The sequence below is a fragment of the Camellia sinensis genome, chromosome 6, assembly GCF_055761805.1.
Source record: "Camellia sinensis isolate YWXY chromosome 6, ASM5576180v1, whole genome shotgun sequence".
Lineage (NCBI taxonomy): Eukaryota > Viridiplantae > Streptophyta > Magnoliopsida > Ericales > Theaceae > Camellia > Camellia sinensis.
The window spans coordinates 156,039,641-156,046,333 of record NC_138966.1 but is presented as its reverse complement, the minus strand read 5'-3'; the positions used below and the strand labels follow the sequence as shown (position 1 = coordinate 156,046,333).

The window sequence follows — 6,693 nt, the reverse complement described above, 5'->3', positions numbered from 1 at the left end:
ATATAGGGTATACATAGTGTTCATATAATCTTCTTATACTTGTAGTGTGTGTGTGTTTTTTTGTTCCTTGAAACACTGAAAGACACTAATGTTCTCTTTACCCATAACTCAGGTACAATCTGTCTTGAAACGTTAAGAGACTCCATTATTCTACTGATGGTCCATTTTCTTCTTAATTCAGTTCTCCTCCATTCCCTCTTATGCCTTCAAATTTTTTATTTTTTGGTTTTACAGTTTATTTTTTTGGCTCTTGGCTGTTTCTCTATTTGCTTCAAAACCAAAGGATTCCTTTTGTTTGAACTTATGAAGTACGGACATGGACACGAGACACGGCAATTTCCAAAAAAATGGGGACACGGACAAGGTGGGGGACATAGCGAAAATTTTTTTATTACATATTTTTATGTGTTATGTAGATTCATATTACATTCATCCTAAATCAAAATTAACAAACACTAACATAGTAACATTAATTCTAGCTTCAAGTAGATGTAGATCCAATTTCTTGCACGTCTTCATCATCATTAGCATCACCATCTTTTTCTTCGTTTGCACCTCCATCATCTGTAAACAACACAACCACCATCTCAAGTTCATCAAGTGAGAGATTTGCAACCTCAAGCATCCCAACATCATCAAATGAATCAAATGTGTCGCCCGCAATATCCCATAACTTGGTCTCTCCTTCAAGGTATTGTGGGGTTCTCCTTGATAAAAGACGGAGGTTGCTATGAACAAAAACCAAGTCCTCTGCACGTTGGGGTGTCATCTTGTTTCTTCTCATTGAATGGATAAAAGAGTATATACTCCAATTCCTTTCAGCACATGACAAAGAAGAAGGTTGCACAAGTACCCTTAAAGCCACAGATTGAAGAGTGGGTGCAGATGTCATTGATTACCATTGTTTGGATACCTTGCTTTATCAACTTGACCCTCTTAAGCATGACAATGGAAGAAGCAAAGCGTGTCTCGACAATTGAAAGAAGCTTCAAACTCACAAACTCATTGTACATTGCCACCCTCATGGAATGATTACAAATAAAATTCTTGATCATCATCACATCAACCACAATCTCACTAATCCAATTACACTCTTCAAATGCAACTGAATTATTTGTCACATTCTTGGCAGCACAAATATTCTTCAAGGCAAGATTGAGGGTGTACACAACACAAGTAGTCCAAAAGATGTGAGGAAATTGCGCTTCAATTAGGTGCCCCACAACCTTGTAATTTGGGGCATTATCTGTAATGACTTGAACCACATTTTTAGGCCTAATCTCCATGATTACTTCCTTTATCAAGTTGGAAATAAAATACTTGTCCTTTGTTTCCCCTGAACAATCAACTGCTTTAAGAAACATAGGCCCACCTCTGGTAACACCCATAAAATTTATTAATGGCCTTCGTTGGGAATCACTCCATCCATCACTGGCTATACTCACACCCTTCTCTCTCCATGTGCCTCGAATAGGGTCTAACAACCTATCAATGTTTATCCTTTCTTTTTGAAGCAATGTAGTTCTCAACATGTTATACCCAGGCGGTACATATCCTTGTATGTTGTTATTTGCAACAAAAGTAAATGCACTAATATAGTAAGGATTTCTTGCCAATTGAAATGCAAGCCTACTGAATAAAACATTCTAGCTATCTCACCATTTAATCGTTCTCGAGCCCCAATGTTAAATGCTTTCATAACAAGGTTACTACTTCCACTCTCTATAGCAGTTGACCTCTTCCTTTTTGATCCATAGATTTCCTTTGGTTCATTGAAACATAAACCTAATGATGCACTTGAACTAGGAGGAGACAACGAGACTTTCTTCAACCTAGAGTTTTTCAATTTCAACTCTACTTCTGCAATTACTCTCTCAAATTCAGCTTTATCCTTGTTACTTTTGGACACACTTCTATCCCTTGATTTTTAATTTGCATCAAATGGGTTTTTGCCCTAGTGTATGAACCTTTACATGTAGTCCGACAAAAGTTACATTAAAAAGTATAGTTTCCCCCTCTTGCACCAGATTTTCTAATCTAGTCATATATTTCCACAGTGGCTTATCATCTTCAGCATCAAAGGCAGATGGTGTGTTATTAGCAGAATTTGAACTAGACATTTTTCCTATAAATTATAACCATTATAAATTAACATTAACATTAGAAAGAAAAAAGAAGAAGAAGAAGAAGAAGAAGAAGAAGAAGAAGAAGAAGAAGAAGAAAGTTTTACATATTGTGTACATATATATAAACCTATAATTTTTTTTAAAAAAATACAGTTTTAGAGATATATATACATATTTATAAACATATAATTACAAAAAAATAGAAATAGCCTTACATATATATAAACGTATAAAAAAATAAAAAATAAAAAACAAAAAACAAAGAGGTCTTCGATCAACTAGATGGAGGTAGTGGATTGACTGGTTCTCCCTTTCACTCATTCTCAACTGGATGGAGGTGATGGAGTCGGTGTTAGGGCATTACATCATTGTTTTTTTTTTCTTTTTAAATATTACACTTTGACCACAAATAAATATAACAAAATTAAAAATGAGTCCCATCGTATCCCATGCCGTGTCCCGATATGGACACGCGTGTCCCCGCCATGTCCCCTACAAAAAATTCATTAAATTAAAGGGACACGCCACCTGGCGTGTCCCGTATGTGTCCGCGACGTGTCCCCGGCGTGTCCGTGTGTCAGACAACGCCACGGCACCGATTTTGGAGTGTCCATGCTTCATAGGTTTGAATTGTTTATTTTTTATTCATGTTTCTCTTATTTTTCAAAGGACTTACAATCGAAGAAACTACTTAGGATCTTGATATGTTCATAGCCATCTGACTCTAGATTTCTCGGATCCTTAATCATAAAATTGTTAAACTCTACTCAGAAGACCAAAAAAAAAGGTTTTCTTGAAATTTTAAGCCACCAGTGTGTGGTTTTATCTTTAGAGAAAATAATTTTTGATGGCCATATAAATGATACTTGCTAATATTTTTTCTTTAATTGTTGGTAGGCAGTTGGATCCTTTAACCACCATGAGATGCAATACTCAGCTTCTATGCCGAATGATCCTGACATACACAACGACTTTAGAGTTCAAACCCACTAATAAGCTCGAGAGTTCTGGCCTTTCTTTGAAGGATATTGTAGAGTAGGTAGATAGTAGTCATCTGTACCTTCTGTATTAGAGATACTGAGCCTCAAGTATTTTCTCTTTTAATTATCAAGCAAAAATATTTAGCTGTTTATTTGTTACGAGTCTGTTTTTATTAATTGCTTTTAACTTTAGTGTAGGATGTCAAGGACAACCCGGTGATGCTTTACATGAAAGGTGTGCCTGATCTTCCCCGATGTGGATTTAGCTCACTAGCAGTAAGAGTGTTGAAGGAATATAGTAAGTGTTCTCTTTCTTAGTTTTACGACTACTTTTGTACGTTCCATTCCCTGGTTCAGTTCAGCAACAGTATCTTTTAAATGAGCTTGGATGATTTACGCTTGTTTATGTCGTCCATAGTAAGTATTTGGTTTAGTCACGTCTGGAAATTGAAAATTGAAGTGCATTATATTTGCAGTTGAATAAATGTGCGAGGCTATATAGTTATAGATGACCATTTAGTTTGCTTAAAAGTTTGAATAGGGAAGTACAAGAAGGTGATGCAATAGAAGCATTAAATGAGTAGCTGACTTGAGTGATATGTGATAGCTGGGGTTACATTTGGGCATCCTGTCTGTTGAACTTTGATCTGACCTTCCACTTTACTGACTTGACTGCTTTAGGCTATTATGGCATTCTTACCATTGATATGCCTTTTATAGATGTTCCTTTGAGTGCTAGAAACATATTGGAAGATCCTGAGCTTAAGAATGCTATCAAAGCATACAAGTAACTTGGTGCTTGGTATTATACTATTTAGAACATTCATTTAGCATTGCTATACATCTACAGAGCATTAAGAGCCTCCTGCTCATATATAAGGCACCCTCTCATTGGCACTTCATAGTAACACAACATGTACTCAAAGTATAGTGATAATTGCCATTTGTTGTACCTGAATAATGCCCTTCACCTTGTGGTTGGCCTTACTGGCACCATATCATCTCCAACTCAAACAAGGGATTGTCAGGTGGTAACCCATACTGGTGCGTGTCATCTTCCAAAATAAGTTATTGGGGTTGTGAGTCTAGCCTAAGCAGGGGTACAAAAACCACCAAGTATGTTATTTTGGCTAGCTAACAAGCTTATGCCTTAGCTTTTAGCCACGAAACCGCAAGATAAACCAACATAGGACATCCCGAGGCGTGGCCAGAGCACCACATAATTGTGTTGAGGTTTCGAGGCATCCTTGCTCGATTAACTGTGCTCGGTAGCAACATGGCTCTGTATCCCATTTGGCTTGGCTGAGGGGTCCTCTCCCAGACCGTGACCCTACTATGTCTCGTCTCCTCTTTCTCCGTAAAGCTGTCTCCTACTGATCAAGACATCTCCAACACCATCATTCAATACCTTGATGACCTAGGTTTGGTGTTGGGCCTTGGAATCCTTGCTCGGGCCATCATTGGAGGTATGTGGCTTAGAGGCTAGAGTTAGGGATTTATTTTGGTGCCTTTCCATCCCCCTACCCCGACGGTGTTTGCACCTTGATCATTCTTAGAGAGATAGGTGCTCTAATAAAGACATGATATTTTGGAAATTGTATCATATACAACACTGAAGCCCCCTGTGATGCCTACATTGATGTTCTTATGATACAAATCCCAAGATTTGATCTTAGGATGTAGAGGTGGTTGGGATACCTCATTCTTGTTGAAGCAAGGAGGGTCAACTACCTCTCCAAGAGTGAGGTGGCCTCCATGGTTTGACCATCCTATATAAGGAAGCCTCTATGCAGACGTTGAAGCATTACTACGATTATCAACCATCTCTGGTATGCAGCAAGACCTCTTCACTGCCTTCCTTCCTCTCTTCTAAGGCTTCTTGATCTCTCACCTCCTCCCTCACTGGTGATTACCTTGACATCTCAGTACCCGCGTTCTTCCCAATAGGTCATCTGTAGGCCACCTCAACAAATACCACCCACAACATTATTGTTTATAATTGGGATGTTTGGGTAATGTTTGTAATAAGTTGGGGTCTTAGTTTACATGTTTTGTTTACATTCAAGGTGTATGATTGCATGTTTTGTTAATTCAAACATTTTTTTTGGGGGGGGGGGGTAGAGGGGCGGTGATTTGCTAAGAAACCGAGCCAGTGAATAGATAGAGTGCTTTTTGGCAATTGTCCTTGTGCTATAGAACTAGAAGTAGCTGATGTTACTGAATATTCTCTTATTGGAAACAATTTATTTTTTGTTTTGTTTTTTGTTCTTGTTTTATTTTGGTTTGGTTTTGTTTTCTAAATTGCATCGAGGCAGATTTTTTTTTTCAAGAAGCATGATATTGGAATCAGAGAGTATATCCATTTTAGTTTAACATTCTGTGGCAACAATTCAAAGAATTTCCTTAGGCGGCATTTGAATAGCATTCATTTCAAGTGGATTTAGAAATTACTTAATTGAATGATCCATATCCAGTAGTGGCTAAGAATACATGGCCACAGCAGCATATGTTCAGAAGCCCGTTAACACTTCTTCAGACAAGTTTTAATTGATAAAATTTCCTACTATCTTAACTTTTAATATTTAGGCCCCATTTGGGAATTGGCCATTTTAGTTGGTTTTTTGGCTTTTTATGAAAAGACGTATAAAAAAGTAGAGAGAGATGTGATTGGGTGTTTTGTTTTATTGGCTATTTTAGCCCAAATGGTTGAGGCTCAGGTATATGAAATATTTTTTTCAAAAGATAGCTTAGCTTGATAGACATGGCCAAATCTTGAATGAATTTTTTAGGATGCTGTTTATGTCAAATATCCACGATGTTTTTGGGATTATTTGTGAAAAGTGCGCTCGGTTGTCATATTTTAGTGGTACAAATTAATATCAAGAACCAAACATTTGCAAATAGAATTGCTGTTTAAGCCATGTACTGATCATTACCTAGCAACCCATTTGGTCCAAAGTTGTTGATAATGCATGTAGTTTGTTTGTAATTGTTTCAATTAGTCTCATGGTCTATCCTTGCAACAACTGGCCCACATTTCCACAAATATTTATCAAGGGAGAATTTATCGGAAGATCAGACATCATTCTCAACATGCACCAGGTATTATCATATCAAATTTGTTTTTCTTCTTAAGCCTGGGAAACATCATACATTGTTTTGATGGTTTAGTCTGTCATGTAGACTAGTGAGCTAAAGAAAATGCTTAAAGATATTGCTGCCAACTAGGAGAGATCGGAGTAACTCATGATTGTTGGCCATGTCTAGTTACGTAAGAGTTTGGAGTTGTCTGTGATGTTTTAATTTCTTTTGAGGTAAGAAAATTGAAGATACCGGATTTAAATTGTATTATAGTGGCCAGGATAGACAAAGGAATGGGGTAGGAATAATAGTTGCCAAGGGTCTTGTGAAAAATGTAATGGCGGTTATTAGGAAGGTGATAGGATCTTGTTAGTTAAACTAGTTATTGGAGAGAATATAGTGAACGTTATTAGTGCGTACGCCCCCCAAATAGGATTAGGTGATCAGACTGAGAGGGATTTTTGGAAGCAAATGGATGAGATCTTATAGGAGATACCCGTAGAAGA

At 37.3% G+C, this 6,693-nt stretch overlaps 1 pseudogene; it reads left to right on the top strand.

Moving 5' to 3' along the window:
• The first annotated feature begins 3,050 nt into the window (after positions 1–3,050).
• Positions 3,051–6,414, top strand: LOC114312136 (monothiol glutaredoxin-S15, mitochondrial-like; annotated as a pseudogene).
• Positions 6,415–6,693: the final 279 nt, after the last annotated feature.